The sequence below is a fragment of the Ambystoma mexicanum genome, chromosome 11, assembly GCF_040938575.1.
Source record: "Ambystoma mexicanum isolate Mex_15411 chromosome 11, UKY_AmexF1_1, whole genome shotgun sequence".
NCBI classification, from domain to species: domain Eukaryota; kingdom Metazoa; phylum Chordata; class Amphibia; order Caudata; family Ambystomatidae; genus Ambystoma; species Ambystoma mexicanum.
Window position 1 is genome coordinate 603,237,054 of NC_090934.1, and position 21,648 is coordinate 603,258,701.

The 21,648-nt window shown below is 43.6% G+C and overlaps 1 protein-coding gene across 5 annotated transcripts in view; it reads left to right on the forward strand.

The window, feature by feature from the left end:
- Positions 1-21,648, forward strand: part of HTATIP2 (HIV-1 Tat interactive protein 2) — a 455,781-nt gene that overhangs the window by 33,569 nt on the left and 400,564 nt on the right. For 2 of the 5 annotated variants that reach the window (XM_069623478.1, XM_069623479.1), the window contains exon 2: positions 14,389-14,446. The exons of 2 other annotated variants lie outside the window; for them this stretch is intronic. The gene's annotated coding sequence lies outside the window, so the exon portion shown is untranslated. Of the gene's footprint in view, positions 1-14,388; positions 14,447-14,501; positions 14,525-21,648 lie in introns of those variants that run through there. One more of the 5 variants, XM_069623480.1, reaches the window with a different exon arrangement.

The following is a 21,648-nucleotide window of genomic DNA, read 5'->3' on the forward strand; positions in this document are numbered from 1 at the left end:
ATGAGTTTATTGTGTCCCTGGAAGGGAGGGTGTAATTGTGTCGTTGGGCTGGTCCCAGAAGTGAGCAAACACCCTTCATACAACATTTTGGCGTAGTCTTAGCAGATTTGTGAGCACTATGCCATTCTGGAAGAAACAGGGGAAAAATAGAGCACAATGATGAAAGTAGTGTTCTCTGCCACATCCCCGAATGGACAGTAACAAATGCATGATCATCTGTGGCAGACATTTTGCATCGGTACTCTGCCCCGATGACTTGGGTCATGCTTAAGAGTATTTCCCCGACGGTAATCAGTGATTGTTTGGCTGGTTTACCGTCTGGAAAAAGTAAGAGAGCAGATTGCGGCAGGCAATATGGGTTGGTGGTTCCTGCAGGCGCTATGAAAGATGCATGAGAAAGAGCTAATTAAAGATGCACAGATTCAAAAATTAAATGATGAGATATCCCTGCTGAAGGAGCAACACATTTTAATGAGGGAGACCCTTGAATCGTCAGTGAAACGGGCTGACCAAATGGAGGATAGATGCGCTTCCTTAGCCGTGCGTGTTGCCACACACAAGCGAAAGCAGATGAAATGTAATCCTTCAATGATAAGAACTCAAGCACTTATTAGGATACGTGGGATCCAAATTTGTGGTCAGGCGATGTCAGCGACAGTGAGTCGGAGCAGGCCTTTGACTGGGATGAGCCGCTAGAGGTGAGATTATCAGAACTTGAAAATTCTGAAGGGGTAGAGCAGGAGAGTTCTCAGAAAAAAAACGCTTACCCAGCACAGCCGTTAATTACAAATAAATCAAAAGCCAAGCTGGTGGCGGTAACATTCAGAATTCTAGGATTGTCCGAGATTACACTCAGACTGAGCTTTTAGACATTGCTAGGCTATTCAGACAGAGAGCAGGGGAACAGATTTTTAAGTGGTTGCTTAGGACCTGGGACACAGGAGCCGATGAAATATTCGTGTCCCCAGAAGAGTTGTTGAAAATGGGTTCAGTTACTAACGGGGCAGATCCTGCGAGGAGTCTTAGGACCTGTTAGGAGGAGTGTTAGCAAGGATCGCATTCATTGTTTATTTGGCTTCAAACTGCTTTAACAACGTTATATGCAAGTCAGATGGGCAATGGAGGAAACATTGGGTGCATGGAATTCACTACTCAAAGCTACAGATCAGCTTAGGGATATTGGATTACAGTGTGCTATGTATAGTTTAAATTTTGCAGCACCTGGCATGCAAGTGTTTACAGCAGGCATGAGAGTGCAAGTTTAGCGAAACGCTATTAGCCATATGAAGGGGGAATTGCTATCATTGCTAGGTCCAGCACAGGGCAAAGCTATAGGTGAGGTGGCACTGTTACTTGAGCAATTAGAAGGGTTGGATGAGAGAAAAGCTAAACATTTAGTTGCATTGGGAGCAGATTCAGAGAAAAATATCTGGCAAAAATGCAAAATCCAAAGATAATGCTGACACCATTAGAGTAATGTGCAGGCAAATGTGGGTTGACTTGCTAAAATCAGGGATACCAAAAGAGAACATAGATGGTAAACCAACACCTGTAAAAGGATGAAGAAGGGGTGCAGGATCTTAGTGCTCCCCCTGAGGAAGATGTGTTGAAGCCCAAAGTGCGGGCAAAAGTTTTCCTGATTTGTCGAAGGGGGAAATGGGACATCCCTGACCCCATCTTTAATTGAAGGGGTGGCTCTGTCTGTGAGATGCAGCCCTTTTGTGCCACTCACATTGTATTTAAACGACAAAGTGAAACAAGTTTTGGCCCTATTAGACACAGGAGCCGAAGACACAATTCTAAATGGCAATCCCAACAAGTTATCTGGCCCCGGAGTCTGAGTTACGGTTATGGAGGGCAGAAACAATTGCAAAAACCTTTCACATTAAGATGTCAATTGGCAAGGGTTTGCCTTTCACTGCCAATGTTTTGATTGCTGACATACCCAAATATATATTGGGGGATGGATGTATTGCTGGGAAAAAGTGTAACTACTGATATGGTTGAATTTGTTTTTGGCAACTGCAAAATCCATGTGAGAATGGTGAATTCTATTTTGGTTGGACATGCTAAATTGACACTGTTCCATTTACCTCCTCCTACTGAGCCAGTGTGCATGAAACAGTACAGGTTACCGCTAGAGCACAAAGAGATTGACTAAACCATTGAGTCACTAGTGAAAACTGGCATAATGAGACCAGTAGCCAGTCCATATAACTCGCCATTATGGCCTTTGTGCAAACCAGACAGCGCTTTGAGTATGGTTGTTGATTTCCACGAGTTGAACAAAAAGTTGCCACCTTTTTGGCTGAGGCTATGCCAGACATTGTTACCTTGATTGAGAAACTCACTAAAGAAGTGGGTCAATACATGTGGTAATTGACTTGGCCATTGCATTTTTCTCCATTGACATTGATGCTGAATCATAGGACCAACTTGCAGTAACTTGAGGGGGACAGACAATTTACATTCACTAAATTGCCCCAGGGGTACTTGTACAGTTCCACTCTGTGTCATGGATTGGTTGCCAGAGACTTGGAAATGGTGCAGCTGAGTGATGTCATCTAGCGCACTAGATTTTATTTTTATTTATTTGTGTGTTTTAGAACAAAACTGCACTTTTCGCACATTGATGTACAAGTATCACATGAGAAATTTAAGAACCTTTTAAAAACTAAAGATAAAAGACATATTAATAAATTCAAATTCCTTTAAAATTCAAATACAAACTTCCTAAAATCCTTTTCAAAGAATACAATAACCAAATTAATTCCCTTTAAGGTTCTTTAAGAACAACTTCCAGAAACTCAATTAACCTTGACATTGAGAGCACATTCGTATTTAAAATTCTGATCCACAGATCCTCTTCAATTAGTCCAGAGAACAACTCGGATTTTTTCTCCAAATCACAACGTAACTCTGGGCATGAAACGCACAGTCATCCAGTGCACTATAGTGATGACATTATGTTAAGATACAGTGAGAGACTTTTATGTTGAAAATACTGCTGAAAAACTGATCACACGCATGCAGAACCAAGGGTGGGCTATGAATCCCAAGAAAGTACAAGGGCCCGCTCAAGAAGTGAAGTTTTTGAACCAATCTACAAAATTGCCAGGAACAAATATGACTTTGAATGGGGCATTGGCCAGCATACTGCTTTTCAACAGACTAAAGACGCTTTGCAGAATTACATTACGCTGGGTCCCATGACACAAAGTAATCCTTTTGAATTGGAGGTTCTTGTCTACAGTGATGTTGCTGTGTGGCGTTTGTGGCAAAAGCAAGGACAGAAAAGAGTACCGCAAAGATTCTGGTCGAGAAAACTCAGACCCTGTGACAAGGTATACTCCACTTCAGAAGCATATTGCTGCAGTGTATTGGGCTCTAGTTAAAACTGAATGCATTACAGGAGAGCAGCCAGTAACCATTTGTACACAAATTCCTATCATGGGCTGGGTGCATGAAGCAGCTGTGGGAGGAAAGAGTGGCAGAGCGCAAGATGCAACTCATGTCAAGAGGAAGTGGTATCTGCAACAACATGCTAAGACTGGCCGTACAGGGGTCTCTAAGTTGCAGGACTAAATGCTAGAAGCAGTGAATCTGGATGAAATGCCTGAACCAAGTGTCCCTGCGGCCCTGCCAGAATCTCCCTTTAAAGTCGCGCCAGCCTATGATACATTGTCGGAAGAAGCACAGAATTCTGCCTGGTTCACGGGCGGCACTGCTAAGTATGGAAAAGGACAGAGACGCTGGCAAGCAGTTGCATTCCAACCCCATCGAGAGACACTGTTAATGAGAAAAGGATTCATGGGTTAAATCCAGTATGCTGAGTTGTAAGCAGTGGCCACCGTGATTGAACAGGGGAAAGACACGAGACTGCAAACATATACACAAACGTTTGGGCTACATATCAAGGCCTGACTCATTGGGCGCCAGCATGGCAGCAAGATGAATGGAAGATCAAGTACACTCCAATATGGGGAGGCCCAGAAATCTGTGAAGAAGTGGGGCGCAAGGGGGAAAAAGAGCAAGATCTACATTTGGCATGTAGATGCACACATGCCTTCTGACACTTCACTTGCTGCACTGTTTAATAATGAAGCTGATCAAATGGCAAAGATGTGCCCAGTGACAACTCCTGAAGAAACTGAAGTGCTACAAGCAATGGCAGACTGAGCTCATCAAACATCGGGACATTTGGGGCAACTGGGAACCTATGAATGGGCTAAGAAGAGTCAACTGCCCATCACAATGGACAATGCCAAGCAAGCTGCAGGCAGCCCAGTACCCCATATGCTGTGAAGTAAAGCGCTATCTACTGGAAAGAAAACCTGAAGGTGATCTGAAAAGAGGTGAAAAAGCAGCCAGAATTTGGCAGGTCGATTTATAATGGACCTTTGCTGCCTGAAAATGGAATGCATTGTGTTGACAATGGTAGACACATCTTCAGGATTGCTGTTGGCCCATCCAACCACTCATGCAGATCAACGGGCTACCTTACAAGGGATGGAATATCTCGTAAGACAAAACGCTCCAGATGAAATCCAATCTGACCAAAGGAGTCATTTTGCTGGACACAATGTGCAAAACTGGGCTCTGGAGCAAGGCATAAAATGAATACTGTACATTAGCCATTATCCCGAAGCTCAGGACTTGTTAAAAGAATGCATGGGTTACTGAAACAACAAATAAGGAAACTAACTGAGGCTCACACTCGCAAGGGGTGGTCCAAGCATCTAGCACAATCCTTGTTTGTACTGAATAATCGTCCTTTGGGAAACAAACACCCTTTGTGAGACTGAAAAGTGAAAAGCAAGAAGCAACAAAAACACTTATTTTATGGAAAACTGAAAAAGAAGCAAAGCTGCCTGTACATGCCACAGCAGGCAGTATTGGACCAGATCTTTCTACCTTTTGAAGATGATATAATACGATCAGGACAAACCAAATCTATATCGCTGGGCACTGGAATCAAGTTGGCAAAGAAAGGCATTGATATATTGGGAGATGTGATTGATTTGTGAGCAGACAGTTGTTCCCCTGGCGATTGAAAGTAAACAAGTCCCTGACACCACACTGAGAGGTGAGGGTGGTTTTGGTAGCACTGGGGGTGGGGGAGGGGAGGTGTGGGTTCATCATCCCAATAAGAAACCTGAAGCTGGGGAGGTGTTAAGCAAAGGGGTGGGAAGTACTTATATTGTACTGTTACAGAATTCTGACATTCCTGTTTATATCCCTGCTACTAGGCTGACCCCAAGAACGTGCATGATATGATTGGCTGCGTCGACGAAACATGACATCCTATTGGGTCATTTTGCACGTGCAGATTTCGGAGTGCAGTATGTGATTGACTTGTTTGTTGACCTGTCTAGGCGGATGACCGCAGCCCGTGATCCGATTGGCTGTTTAAAAAGGCACAAAGCATTTTAGCCTTGTCAACACAGCTTTCAGAGTGATTGGGCTTTTCCGCGATTCTGCTACGGCCATGTGCAGGCGCATCTTCTCGTCGACTCCAACAGTTGGTCAATAATTTAGACGCAAACTCGCCATTGTGCTTTTGGCAAACCCGTGCGTACGGAAAACACATTCTGGATGGATATATCGCATAACCGTTGGAATACCCCTTTACCAAGCACCTGTTTCCTGGTTTCTGTTTTCTGTCATTTCCTTTTTGTCTCTTGGTGGGTGAACTTCTTTGTAAGACTTCAGAAACTTTTGAAGCAGTACCTTGATTTATCCATTCCTTTTTAACCTTTTTTTTCTTCTTATACCTTTGTCCTTTGTGTTGTGCTTGTAGTTTGTCATTTTAGCTTATTTCTTTTATTAAAGTTTTTTGATATTAAGTGGCAGTCCTTTTTGTTTGTGTTCTGTATTTTTACAGTTTTACTGTTTTCATTTTTAAATGACTATGACCAGCAGTGATGATGATGAGGTGGGTGTAGGTGGCTTTGGCTTTACCTCCACGGAAGAAGCAATGTGCACAAAAAACATATGCTGACAGTTGCCAATATTTCCTTGTAAAGGACCAACACAGCAAGAAGGAGTTTGAGTAAGTCATGCGCAATTTCTTTGTTCAGGTTTTGCGGAGAGGACCTTCACAAAAGCTGTTGCAAAGTTTGGGAACATCAACGTTAATTCAACATCTTGTCTGCGTACATTGGGATGAAGTGGACGAATCGTATAGGAAGGCTTATGTGAAACATAAGATCAAAGTGCATGGAGCAAGACCTGCACAGCAGTATTTATCATCTGTGCCACAGATTTCCAATACGATCACTGGTTATTTTCCAACATCTAACACCCAACCTCAGTCCATCCTACCTGCACCCAATCTTTCAAACTTGTTGGTGATGGCAAAATCTGTCGCAGCTTGATCGAGATTGGAGGTGGCACGCTAGATGCTTTGGGCAGGGCTCTTGAACATACGGGCAATTGCCAACGCTAGGTATATTTTTAGTGGCATTTTTATTTGTAACTAAATACCTTTTTGTTATATACAGTGATTGCCGTTTACATATGAATAAGCTGCTAGCAATTTTGCACAATTGAATTGTCCAAGTAAGGGAACAATTGCTGCTATGGTGCACTTTGCACCTTAGATAACAGGAAATTCGAATGTGATAATAATGTTATGATGTTGGCATGAGCACCATGCATTTTATGGTCAAATGTTTACAAAAGCAGCAGTACTTGCAATGCACTTTATAGAGATTGTTGTTTACATACGAAGAAGCTGCTAGCAATTTTGCACAATTGAATTGTTCAAATAAGGGAACGATTGCTGCCACGGAGCACCATGCACCTTAGGTAATAGCTAATTCGAATGTGATAACGCTGTTCGGATGTTAGCATCAGCACTATGCACTTTATGGTTAAATGTTTACAAATGCAGCAGTATTTGCACAAAGTTATTGCAAGATGTTAATAATTTTGTGAGATTGGAGTAAGCACCATGCACTTTATGTGCATAGAACTATAGCAAACAACAATATTGGCAGTAAGTTATCCTTCAAAATCGGCATGATTGAATGATTTGAATCTGTCTATTTCAAGTGGAATTATATGTATTAGGCCTAATGAATACACTGACTAGGTAATCGTGGCCGCCATGCAATGACAGAGTTTTGCAAAGTTGTTAGTCCCTTTTCTATCTTTACTTCTGCCCTTAATGCTGGATTTCCTCTTTTAAATGTGCACTGGTGTTGGGCACATGTGGTTGTGATCAAGCGGCGAGGAAGCTGCGAAACGCGTCAACGCCAGAAATATTTTTGCCACACAATGGGAGCATCGTACTAATTTGATGTTTTTAATCCTTTTTTTTGCTATTGCCGTGATTTGAACGTTCGTAAGGAACATGCAATAAAGAAAGTGTATTTATTCAACCAAGACGGATCCTGATGACAATTTATGACCATGGAGAGTGCTGCTCATTCCACTGATTGTTGATCAGTGACAGGAAGACCTTTTGTTATATGTATGAATCCTAGTGTTTTTTCATTTCCCAGTTTCTATCTCTTTTTTTCCTTATCCCCCAAAATGGTCCTTTTCAGGGCCACCCTTTACGTTAATAAAATAGACAATAAAAACACATATTGTATATATGGATCAAAGACCTTTAATTGATCCTTTCAATACAGTGTGTGTTTAAAAAAAAAAAAAAAAAAGACATCTCCTTAAGCATTTCATTATAGCCGCGGTTATCCCCTGTGGAAGCTGTGGGTAAACCCCCCCCCCCCCCCCCCAGTCGTTGCCGCATTTAGCCGTGCATGTATCCTTGGTAGCCGCGGCTATAAAACCGCTTTTTGTTTTTGTTTAAAACATGTATGTGGGCAGTAGTCTTGTAAAGATTTATTTTATGATACATTGAGTAGTTTTTGTACACAGTTACTGTAACACTTTAATAACGTTCTAAGTACATATAATTGTAAACACTTTGGGGGGAATGTGCTTGCCCAATTACTTTCCACACATGATACATAATTTTTTATTAATGTCAGTTATGTATGGAATAACAAAACCCTTGAAATTCTAGGAAAAACTTCAGTTGCAGGGATGTTCAGGTGAGAACGTAACGTGACAAAACCCCTAAAATTCAGCTAAAGCCACCTTAACTTTGCGCCTCCTGTTGCGCAGCCTCTGACCACGATGACCTCATGGATCACATGACTGATGACATCACTAATTACATTACAACTGTAACCAGCATTAAGGATGGCCTTCAGCCATGGTCAGTCTGAATGGCCAAATATATTTTAACACATTAATGGGTATGCATCATGGCATTCAGTCATGTCTATTTCTATGTCTATGTATTTATATAGTGCCAAAGCCCGTAGGCATCCAGGCGCTACATTAAACGAAGACAAACAAGTGCGGAGGGGACGTAACTGGAACAGTAAAATGCCTGCCTAAGCAAATAATCTGGTTTTCAAAGGTTTCCTGAAAGTGAGATGATGTTCTTCTTTCCGCAGGTGCTCTGGGAGCTCATTCCAGGTCTGTGCGATCAAAATGGGAAAAGACTGTCCATTTCCCCTGAGTTCTCTTGAACCGGTAGACAATTAAACTGTGGGAATCGGAGGACCTCTGGCTTCTACCTGGTTTATAGAACTCAAGTTTCTCCTTCAGGTAGCACAGTGCAATCCCAAAAAGTCACTTATGGCCCAGCGTGAGTATCTTAAACTGTACTCTGGCTCCTACAGTGAGCCAATGAAGTTCCATGCAGGCCATGTATACCGGGTCTCTACGAGCAATGTTGTACACTATGCTTACAGCATCATTTTGAAGCTTCCGAAGCTTGTTCATGCATTCCTTGCTTGCCCCCCCCCCAGTAGTGAGTTGCAGTAATCGAGCCACATTATGATGATAACTCGAACCAGCTTTTCACGATTTGTTTTCATAACGAGATGGCAGATCTGTCTCAGTACTCTTAAGTAATAGTTGGAATTCTTGACTATATAGTTAACATGGGCATCTGCATTGAGCGAGGCCTCCATGAAGGTGCCAAGAGTTTTGACATTACTGGCCACAGGAATGTGGCCTCTATCGATGCAGAAACTTGTATATTCCTGGCTTAGGCTGTCACAGGCATGATTAGACCCGCACACCATAAGCTCAGTTTTAGTGGCATTTAGGCAAAGCCAGTTAGAGGACAACCAACCTTTGATGAGCATGTACATTTTGTTTAGCTTTTCTTGATCAATTGCATAATCCCCACTGAGTTCCATAGAGAGCTCGAAATCTTCTGCACAATTAGCAACAAATACCCCGAGTCTCTCTATTTCATCACGCAGTGGTTGGATGTAAAAATTAAAGAGATGGGGATAGGCAAGCCCACTGTGGGATGCCACACAGGATTGGCTCAGGGTCAGATGAAGCATCTCCCCAGCAGATTCTGGAGTTTTGGCCACAGAGGAAAGATTCCATCCATGCCGCAGCTTCCACTGAGAAACAACCAATATCAGTCAGCCTGTGCAGCAGCCTTTTATGATCAAGTAGGTTGAAAGCTGCAGATAGGTCTAAAAGAATCAGCAGTCCCGAACCGCTCCTTTCTAAAGCTGAGAGCATATGGGTTTGGAGGTCTAGCAAAGCACTCTCAGACCCATGGGTACACCAAAAACCGGATTGTTTCTTGTTGAGTATGCCCATGGCCTCCACGTGAGACAGCATTTGCATAGTGGACACTTTATCAATTATTTTAAGTAGGAAAGAGTTATTAGTAATTGGCCTGAGGTTGGAATAGTCCTTGGGATCCAGCCCTTGTTTCTTCAGGAGGGGGTTAACCACCACATCTTTAATGATCGCAGGGACCTAACTTTGTGCAAAAGAAGCATTAATGAATCTTGGGGCAATGGTGCAAATAAGTCCTTATGCTTGAGAATGAGTTTAGAGGGTAACAGATCTCCTGGACAACTAGTAGGGTGCATAGCACTCAGTAATTCAGCTATCTCTTTATCTGCTACAGCAGAGAAGTTACTGGGGTAGAGGGTCTCGGGCTTTTATTTTTTATTGTTAACCTAACAATGTCATGTCAATGTTGCATAGTTCTGCACGCGCCGATGTGATTTTATCCGCAAATGTTTTTTGAACCGTAGAGCAATTGTCTTTGTGTGGATGAACGGTCTGATTCAAGTCATTGGGTTTTTCCCCAAGCCTTGAACAATTTAAAGAGCTCTTTAGTTTCATTATAGTAATTTTGTTTAGCCTCCACAAAGTTTTTGTTTCTCTCTCTCCCACAGTTTCCAATCATCTATATTCTTTTGTACTTTGTCTTTGAGCCAGTTATGTTCAGTTTTCCTTTTTCTTTGTTTTAAGCGAGGTAAGTTCTGGGGTGAACCATTTATGGTGATTTGCACATTCCCTAACGATTCTAAGTTTGAGAGTGGAAATTCTATTTAGTCGCAATTCTAGGTGCGTGTTATAACTTCGCTAGAAAATTAGGAGGGTCTTGATCCGTGGTGTGGGACATCAAGCCACTCGAGCACCCAACTAAATCAGCCGTCTTGACTGTTCGGTAATTTATTCCAAGGACCTTATGAGGCACCTCATGTTTGATGATGACATTCCGGGAGTTTTACCAAGCTTGTGAGTAGTGGTCTGACCATACACAAGTAGTCGTGCCCACATCTATCACTTTGATATTTCCACTGGTGAGCCAATCTAAGATGTTGACCTGTGTGAGGGGTCAGAGTTATGTACAAAGACACTCCTATTGTTTAATGATTGGTCCAGATCCATAGCTCTCTTGTCTCTCGGGTCCCCGTTCCATAGATTTAAGTCACCCAGAACAATTGTGGAACAATTCGTTTTCTGAAAGGGAGATAACAAGTGAATAATATTTTCATTAAACGGGCATCTCACCAGGAGGTCTATACATCAAGATAAGAGTAATACTATTGTTGTGATCCGGGGTGATCTTAGTTTGTAGGATCCCACATCCATCACAATCCACTTTGACCTCGTATATACCAAGATGACTCCTACAAATTGCAATGGCGCCCCCATGTCCAAGTAACCAATTCTTACCGGAGAAGACATATCCAGCAGGGGTCACCTGCTCTATTATGGGACCATGTGAGTCCAAAGGCCATGTATCCATGAGACACATAATGTCAACATTGTTTTTTTACAATGTAATCATACACATCAATGGCATGTTGAAAGAGGGACCTCGTGTTTACAAGAGCTTATTTGGGGGTTCCCAGCCTGGCATCATCCACTCCTGATTGTGGCCTAGTGATCATGTGTAATTGCTTTTGCTGGTAATCTCGTGTGTCCTTTTATAACTTGAGTAACCACCCTGTTCCTGTCTCGCACACTGAGTCTGTGTTTAGGAGGAGGTCTGGGTGGAGCACGACGATATTACTAGGGAGGGTGGCACCCAATCCGGTAGACAAGGGACCTGGACTGCCTCCTGCTCAGGACTCACCGGTGGGTGATTTAAGGATCGCTGCACTGTGGCCTCTTGATTTACATTACGCAGTATTTGTTGACACGAGAAGCCTTCTGCCATATCTTCACGGGGCGCCTGTTGTACTATGCGCAGGGCGTCCAATTTCACAACTATATCCATGAGGTGGAGAGGAATACAGTGAGTGCATGCAGCCCTATTGCAGGCTAGCGTAGACGAGCTAGTCCCTGATGTGCCTGATAATTGGCTAAAAAGGTGCAAGGACTACAAAACTACAGTCGTGGGGGAAGCCCAGATAACTAATTAAGACACAAGTGGTGTCTAGGAGCAAGGGAACAAGTTATTACCGGTACAATTAGATCTATATATATATATATATATATATATATATATTATTTAATCTTTTTCCTTTTTAAATTTCAGTTTTATTAGCAGATATAACACAATAAAGTCGAACACAACCATTACTTATTCCTTACATCATGTCCATCTGCACTTTTGAAAATGTTTCCCTCCTCAACCCCACGAGAACCCCCCCTCCCCCCGCATGCTCCTGACCCCCCACTTCCGCTCAGGGTAGCCAAACCTTGTGTCCACATTGCAAGCTCTCCGCCATCTCATTTTCTTGGCCGTGCAATGAGTCTTTCTCTCTTATGTTTAAGTTTTCTCAGGGTCTGATCTGGGGTTCAGTATTAACTTTCACATTCTCCTGTACCTTATGTACACTTTTCCCATTGCCAACTTACATCTCTAATGTGCCCTGTTCTTAGCCACTGGATCCTTCAACATTCTCAATGTGTATATAGCCTTCACCCAACTGTGTCCTCTTCGGACCAAACTTCTTCAGGAAGGCTGACCATTCCATTTCCCTCAAGGGGGCCAGGCCGTGTAATTGCCCGGTTAGGTACTCCATCATATATACATCCATGGCCTTCAAGGCCCATTGTTGCTTCCCGGGAAGGCTCTCCCCATTCCACCCCCTTGCCAAACATGCTTTTGCTGCCAAACCAAATAGTGAGGCAATTTCGTCCATGCACTCTCTACCACTTCCACCCCAAACAACACCAACAGGGGTCTAGACTTCATTCCACTCCATCCAGGGATTTTATCCATCCCAGGACCTCTTTCAAGAACTTTTGTATTTCCACATATGCCAATAATCAGCCTTTTGCTGTATTTTCTACAGCAGCGGGGTCCACCCCTGAAAACATCTTCGATAACCTTACTGGGTCCCACTGCCATCTGTACAGTAGCTTTATACTGTGTTGCTTGTACTGACAGGCAATCAAGGTTTGATGTGCATTTTCACATAATATTCTCCAGTAACCTGCATCCAGCTTTACTCCCATATCCTTCCCCTACCTCTTTTTATATACTTCCATCTCCCCTCCCTGTGCGTTAGTAGGGTCTGATACAATTTTGATATTAGTCCCTTCGTTCCTCTTGCCGTGCTCAGCACCATTTCCGTGTCTGTCAATTCCCTCTGTAGCTCCTCCGTCCATCTCCCAGACATTAATACTCCCTTGAGTTGCAAGTATTTAAATATTGAGATTTTACCTATGCCCATACTCTCCTCTAGTTCCGCCACATCTACAAATTCTTCCCCCTTTGACCACTTGTGCCACCCTCTCTAGCCCTGCATGCACTGTATATTTTAAAACACCAACAGGCCACCAACCATAGACTTTGGCCTTCACTAGTGGCTACAGCTTTGAGTTGTGTCCACTGTATATTATATACACTAATCAGCCATTAGCCATGGGCTTTAGCACGACTCTGGCTAGTGGCCACAATCTTTGGCTGTGCCCACTGTATATTCTAATATTTTAAATGGGCCTCACTTGCCATGGCCTTTGACCATGAGCAGTTTGTACTTCTTTTGCCCATGTCAACTGTATATTTTAAAATACTAAAATGCCATAAGCGATGGACTTGTATAGCCCATTGTGTATTATACAACACTAACCAGCCCCTATCTATGGCCTTCGACCGTGCCCACTTTATTATATACACTAACTATCCACTAGCCATGGTCTTCAACACAATACTAGCCAGTGGCTACGGCCTTTGGCCATGCCGACTGTATATTCTAACATATTAATGGGCACTAGCTATGGCCACTGACTACAACTTTCAACGTTGCACACTGTATATTTTAAAACAGTGACGGGCCACTCGGCATGGCTTTTAACCATGCACATTAGTATTTTACAACACTAACTGACCATTAGCTATGGTGTTTTGTGATGGCCAGTGACCACAGCCTTCGTCATGGCCAAGTCCATGGCCTAAATAGTTTTTTTTAAAAATCATAACACAGTGCTCCAGATAAGATTTGGAAGTGGGAGTATTTTACTCCCTATTTTTAAAAGTTGCGAGAAATTATTTTTTAGGTACAAATGTTAAAAGTCCAAGTCCCAATGAGAGTACTTTTATAAGCGAGTAAAAATGTTTTAACTGAAAAACAGAAATGTTTTTACAATATGCATCTCTTTTCACCTAGTTATTCATGCTCATTAACCCTTTAACTGTCAGGGTTTTCTCTCCCAGTGCCAAGCCCTTTTTTGTAGATTTTGGTATGTCACCATTCAATATCTTGTAATGTTTTTGTTGCACGTGATATTTGGGCCAAAGTTGGCACCTTTTCTTCCCGTATGTAGGTGGTCATAACACCACCAAGGAATCCTAGTTTGCTGAATCGGCGTGAGAGAAAATAACAAAAACGAGAGCACGTTTTGTGTTTTTTCTGAAAATGCCAATAAAGTGATGTGCAAAGAAGCCTGTGTTTTTTTACTTATAAGAGCTAGGAACAAATGGTTTACAGTTCTGAATTCGCCATTTTCCCAGCTTTCAGGAACAGTTGAGAGGAAACAAAAAACATATTTTTATTAGGTTAGCATCAGTTTAATGAGTGGTAGGCGATTTTTATTTTTTTATTTTTATTTTAATTTTTTCGTGTGTTTTTTTTTTCCCAATAGGACATGCGTGGACAGAATGCAAGAGGAGGGTAGGAAAGCTGAATGGGAAGACAGAAAGGTATACATTTCTGAAAAGTCGACAACATTCCAAGTTTAGGAAGGGGTCATTTGCACAGGTCAGGCAACAACTATGCAGGTAAAATTCCCGTAGTTTGGGGAACAATTGGAAAAATGACAGAAAAAAAGGTATGTGCTGGACATGGTTGGACCTGTAAGGTAATGGCTTCTGTGAATATTGAGAAAAGCGATGCACCGCTACATTCACCGGACTCTTCTAGTTAGGAAATAACACATTTTGCTTAATATTTCACAAAACAAGCAATACCACAAGCCAAAAACTGAGCCATGGTGCGAACGATTTTTAAGCTGACAGCCTAAACAGACATACTTAGCATGTGCAAATAAGGAAAACAAACGTGGTGAGGAATGACAAGCATACATTTTTGAAAGAGCACAGGCAGACCTTTTGAAGGGTAGGTGACTTGTGCAGGTTACAAAAGCGTACAGTGCCTAAATCAGCGAGTAAATGTAGGTTACATTTGGGAAATTAAAGGTTTGTGTAACACAGTGCAGTAGCAAATGTATGAAAATGTTATCAAAACCAAGAGAAAACAACAAAATCCTACCTTCTCACATTCCCACATGGGTCCCGCCGAAAATGGTACCTCAAATGTGTGGGTGCATCTACCTGGACGCAAAGGGAGAAGATCAACCACTGGTACATCACATGCCCTGGGGAAGACTGTATTTGGCTTTGTGGACAACCCACAGATTTGGGCATGGGGTATCGCACCCACCAAGGAAAATGGGTAACCCCATGCACTTCTAAAAAGAAGACACCCATGGGAATCCACAGAGGTCTGACTTGTGCGAATCGCCCTAGAATTTATTACCCACAAGCGCTGACAAAATCCACAATTTACAGAAGAAAACACAATTTTCAGACATTTGCCACCATGAAACCACCCAAACACGCTGCCAACGACAGATGTCCTACCTTCCTGCATTCACACAGGGGTCCCGACGAAAACGGTACCTCACGTGTGGGTGCACCTACCTGGGCACAAAGGGAAAAGGCTAAACCACTAGTATGCAAAGGGTTTCGGGAGAGCACATTTTACAGGATTTTGCGCTTGTGGACAACCTACAGATTTGGGCCTGTTTTGTCGCAGCCACCAAGGAAAATGGGGAACCCCATGCATTTCTAAAAAGATGACACCAGTGGGAATCCAGAGGTCTGACTTGCACGATCACCCTAGAATGTATTACCCACAAGCCCGCGTGGGTGTCCTAACCTGGGCGAAAATGGATAAATCATCCGTATGCGAAGTGCTCTGGGAATACAAGAATCACTGTCCAGTATCCACTGCCACCCTATTTGTCCTCCTTCAAGCCCTTTTTCCTCTTCACGGGCACCTTTTGCTCACTCTCCTCGTACATACAGTTCACATTGCAACAGGACAGGTAGGGTTGGATTTAGCACATGGAACAAAGTTCCTGTGAGCAGTAAAGTCGCGTCAAGAAACCAAACGTTTTACTGACCATTCATACACCTTTTGTGTCTGCCGTCGCTAGCCATCCATTTCAGCAGTTGCACCAATACCAAATCACTAGCCTCACAGCCACAGTATCTGCACACTTATATAGCAAGTGGACATCCGCTCACATGGCAACCTCGTCTCCAGGTGATATCTTTCACACCAACTACATGTACTTGCATATCAACTGTGCCTGCATTCAACTGTCACGTGTCGCCAACCGTATTTGCACACTCGTAGCAATTGGACATCCGCTCACTTGGCTACCTGGTTTCCAGGCATTGTTTTTCACACCAACTTCAAGTACGCGCATAGCAAGTATGCCAGCATTCAACAGTTGTGTTGCACCATCGATGTGTACAAACATACATCCACTAACATGCTAATTATTTCTCCAGTGATGGCAAAGTGCATTCACAGAAATCACATCTGCATGTACAACGCAGCTTTACCTCACTCACACACCAATCGTATAGAAGCCATTCCAAAAGCAGTCATTTCAGTCACACAAAACATGACCTTTGCTGTAATAAAACAAAATCATGGCAGGATGGTACGAGTTATACAACACACAGTCGCCATATAGATGGTGTCCAGTTACCATTTTTATTACACTTAGCCCTCAAGGGAGGGAGCCAAAGTGGCATTTACACATTTTAAAAGAGACGCCTTCAGCGGAGAGAACCGGAATGGTGTTCCCGTCTTGTCCAAGTCATGCCTCGAGTGGAGGGAGTGGGACTGGCGTTTCTTTCTAAAGCACGCCTCAAGTGGAGGGAGCTGGACTACCATTGCTTGCCAAGGCACCCCTCAATTTGAAGGAACCTGAATGGTGTTCCTTTCTAAGGCATGCCTCAAATGGAAGGAGCCGGATTCACATTCCTTTCAAAGGCACACCCTGAGTGCAGGGAGGTGGAGTAGCATTGCTTGTCAAGGCACGGCAAAGGGGCGTGAACCAGAATGGTGTTCCTTTCTTGTCCGAGGCATGCCGCCAGTGGGAGGAGCTGGACTGACGTTACTTTCTAAGGCACACCTCAAGTGGAGGGAGCCGGAATTGCATTCCTTTCCAAGGCACGCCTCGGGTGGAGGGAGTACGGCTAGCATTGCTTGCCAAGGCACGCCACATGTGGAGGGAGCTGCACTAGCATGCCTTGACAAGGTACGCCAAAGGGGATTAAACCAGAATGGTGTTCCCTTCTTGTCCACGGCACGCCTCGAGTGGAGGGAGCTGGACTGAAGTTTCTTTCTAAGGCAGGCCTCAAGTGGAAGGTGCTGGAGTGGCGTTCCTTTCCAAGGCAGGCCTGAAGTGGAGGAAGCTGGAGTAGCATTGCTTGTCAAGATACGCCAAAGTGAAGTGTGTCGGAATGGTGTTGCATTCTTATTGAAGGCATGCCTCCAGTGCATGGAGAAGGAGTAGCGTTCCTTTCTAAGGCATGCACGAAAAGGGAGCCAATAGGTCCCTTTCTAGGAATGATGGGCATTCCAGGAAATCACTCAATCTCCCAATACTTTTCCTTTGTATGATAAAAAAGAAAACAAGGCTCTAGGCAGAGGTCTGGCATGGAAGGGCATTGGGGACAGTACACCCGAGTATCCCTCCTCCTTCCTTGTTTTGTACACACTTTACATTTTCTCTATGGTTGTGCCTTCATGGGTGTGGAAGGAACATAATCAGCAAAGTGGCATCCTTTCAATCTGGCCACATCTTCTACTTCCGGAAAGGAGGGGAGTTGGTACATCGACAATGGTCAGCGATTTTACAACTTCTTTTTCAAAGTTCAAAACTGACAGTTTGTTTTGTGGAGCAGCTGCAAGGTATGCAACATAAGCATTGTATGTAGCTACATGGATAATGTGTACGGCCGACTTCTTGTACCACATGCAAGGGTTGGGTGCTGCCTGGTATGGCTCAAGCAATTGGTCTGCTTTATCTACTCCACCCATGTACTTGTTGTAGTCCGTAATGCACTTGTGCTTCCGCACTTGCTGAGCCTGCCCATGCACAGTGACAAGTGAAGTACTTTCATCATGAATAGTACTTAGCATGTGCACATCCCTTCTGTCGCAGAATTTTACTGCCAACATTTCATCCCGCCGCAATGCCATACATGCTCCCTTGTCCAGCTTCTTACAAACAAGTTGTCTGGGGAAGCCTTTGCGGTTACTGCGGATTGTACCGCATTCCAGTGTGCCCACATTGTACAATTCCTCGAAGAGTGGTATTCCTGTGTAGAAATTGTCCACATACAAATGGTGACCCTTGTGGAACAATGGTGTGGCAAGATCCCAAGCAATCTTCTAACTTATCACTAAATGAGCTGGGCAGCCGAGAGGGTTTATGCTTGTCTTTTTGAGTGTAGACTCTCATGTTGTAGGCATACCCAGTGGTACTTGCGCACAACATGTACACCTTGATCTTGGAATGTACTGCTTGAACAGTAGCAGACCTTTGAACAATACCAATGATTCATCAATGGATGTGTTCTAGCTAGGAACATACACCTCCGAAAATTTCTGAGTAAAGTGCTTCAGAAATTGCAGAATTTTGAATAGCCTATCACAATTTGGGTCAGTTCTGGGTAATATTGCAGAGTTGTCATGGAAATGCAACCTACGTTGTAGTTCTTGGAAAATAGTTCTGCTCTTTATTGCTGGAAAAAAGGGCTTGTAAATACAGCTTCAGTAGACCAGAACAGTGGGATAGAGGGCTTCAGCACTATTCCCATGAGCAGAGGGAGACCCCAAAATGTTCTCATCTCTTGTAGTTGGAACCCAAGATTGTGCTCTGGAACAGGGTTTCAAAGTGGCACCAATGTTCAGCATACACATTGGTTTGCTCAACCACATATGAAATGAACCCATCATCCACAAAAAGGTTGAAAAGGTCAATATGCTGAAAACCATCTGTATTCTCTGTGCACAACAGGCTGAGCCATTGCTGGAGGCACCCAGTCCGACTGGTAAACCACGTCATGACCTGGCACATTCCTTGCACATCCTGCATGTTCCCTCAACCTTGCAGGTAACCTGTGTGTGGGAAGTGTCAGACAAGGTGCATGTAACCCATCATTCTCTTCCTCATCAGATGAGGAGGTGGAACTAACCTCAACCGTAAACTCACTTCCCGAATCAACTGCCTGCTCACCCTCAGAAGCAGATTCTGTTTCAGATTCTACATCCGGTTCTGTGCCTTGCTCAGAGTCTGACTGCATCAGTAAGGTAAAAAACCTCCTCACTAGACATCTGACGAGGCCATGACTACTGTCGCGATGTAAACCTTTACTGCCCAAAGAAAAACACTGAAACAATAAGTATCTTTGCTTCTCAAAGTTTGGAAACTAGTAGAATAAGTGGTATTGAATGACGCAGACCAAGACCACACAATTAAGCCAAAATGCCCAGAATCAACAATGTAATGTACACTCAGCACGCTAAATAAAAAGGAGTACTAATTTGCTAACACTCACGTGAAATGCAAAGGAACAGCTCACTGCTTACTTACAAGTGGTTAGACTGCTACAGCACACCTACACCTACAACAAAGAGAACAATAAATCTAAGCAAGATGCAATCTTCACCTATACATTATACAAGTACAAGTGTGGGGAAGAGGATGGAACCCACACTGACAATTCAAAGACAGCCACCGTGAGTTGAACCTTTCACTCCCTTATGGGGTGCAGGTGGATGGGAAATGCAGTTGAGAAGCAACATTGTAATGTATTTGTAATTGGGTGAGGTGAAAAGGCAGAGGCGCTCTGGAACCAGACAATGAAGATGAGGAAAGCACATGGCAGGCCCTTCAAGACAATTGCTGGCACACTTTCCACAAAACCCCCTGCTCATTCACATAGGGTCAGGTGTGAAGGAGGAAGGTCGAAAGGACCAAACAACTGCAAAGGCCAGCAAGTGGAATTAAGCTGCAAAATGTATTAATGCTTTGAAAAGAAATAGGCAACACTGACATTTTGAATCAATTGACATTCCACCAAAACAAAGTACAATGCAGTTGCTAGGACATCAGACTCTCACTGTCAACAGATTTAGTCACCATTTTATTATCATGCCACACGACCCAGTAAGTCCATCAATTGGGATACCCTCCCAATATCCCGTCTGGGCAAAGTTCATTATGTCCTCAATGAAAACGTCCATGCCTCTCTTAGAAAGGTGCACTCTGTCTCGGGGAAATGTCACCTTTGATAAGGCCATGGTGAATTGTCCAAATTCTGTCATTGTCCCTGGTCAGTCTTGCCAGCTCACCATTAAGTTTCCTCACTGAGGAGTTTATGGCCTTTTCCTTCCCAGGATTTCTCCAATCCCTCCTTGGAATCATTTGCGACCAAGCCAGCACAGTGTTTTGGAACCTAAGCAAAATCCACTCCAGTTCAGCCATCAGTAGCTCCCGTGTGAAATGTACTGCAGCTCTTCAGATGAAAAAAAATCCATACAACCCTCATCCTCAGTAGGAAATGGAAACCTGAAAAGCTAACACGAATAGGGCCAGACGTACAGTTTAACTATTAGCACTGCAAGTGCTTTAACAAATGTCTCTTGCAACAATCCAGAGACTACAGCGCATACAAAATCTGGCAGCAAGATTAGCCAATGGCTCCCCTTTATGGAGCACACATTTCCCCTGTTAGGCACTCCTTCCTTTGGCTGACAGTGTATGAGCGTATCAGATTCAAAGCTCCGTACATTGGTCACCGGGTACACAATTTGGGAGCAGAGTTTCTGCAATCGTTTGTGCGCTATCTTCCTAGCCGCCAGCTTCGCTCTGCCACTGCTGACCTGCTCGTGGTGCCGCCATATCAACGTGCAAGGATAGGAGGTCACTCTTTTTCTGTGGCTGCTGCCATTGCATGGAACGAGCTGCCACCTCCTATACAGAAACTATCTGGCCATCTAGCTTTTAGGAACGTGATAGACTCTTCTCTTCTAAATTTGTACCTGTTGGCTCTCCCTTCTATATGGACAGTTTTCCTTCTCTCTAGCGCCAAGATACCCTTGGGCGACTGTTTGCGCTTAAGAAATTCCATTAACGTAACATAACACTTCCCCCCCAATCTTACATGCACTTCACATGTGAGAGAACAGTAGCTCCTTATGTAATTTACACCTACCTTTCAGGGATAGAGGTGAAGGACAAATGATGTCGGCTTGTGCCAATGGCACAGTTGTGCTACACCATTGTAATCAGTGAAGGTTTCTGTTCTGCGGCCCAATGTTTGTACTGCAAGGTGATAAGGAGAGTTGCATGTACTACACCATGCTACAGAGGGATCAGGGAAGGTAAATGGGAGAGAGATTCTGCCAGAATGGAAGACTACATTTCAGTGAAGTCTTCATGTCTAGCACTGTTTAGGGCACTGTACAATGCGCATAATTCTCCCACAACCCACCCACTTGCCTTCTTTACACCACACAACACTCCTTACCACCATACACTTCACACAGTGCCCAAGAGCTTCCACACCTCCTCCAACAGCGGATCACAGCAGTCCAACCTACCTCCTACCTTTCCACTACAGCCCAAGCACAAACAATAAAACTGTTCAATACTTTGCACACATTTTGGAAGGGTGACTATTCTGACAGAGGAAATTAGTTCCATAGCAAGTGTGTATTGTATGCTCTGTGAAAATAGGCACCCTGACAGAATGTGTGCCAATGTCAGACTTTGAGTTTATGTTGTCAGTGGTACTCAAAATACTCCTCTCTT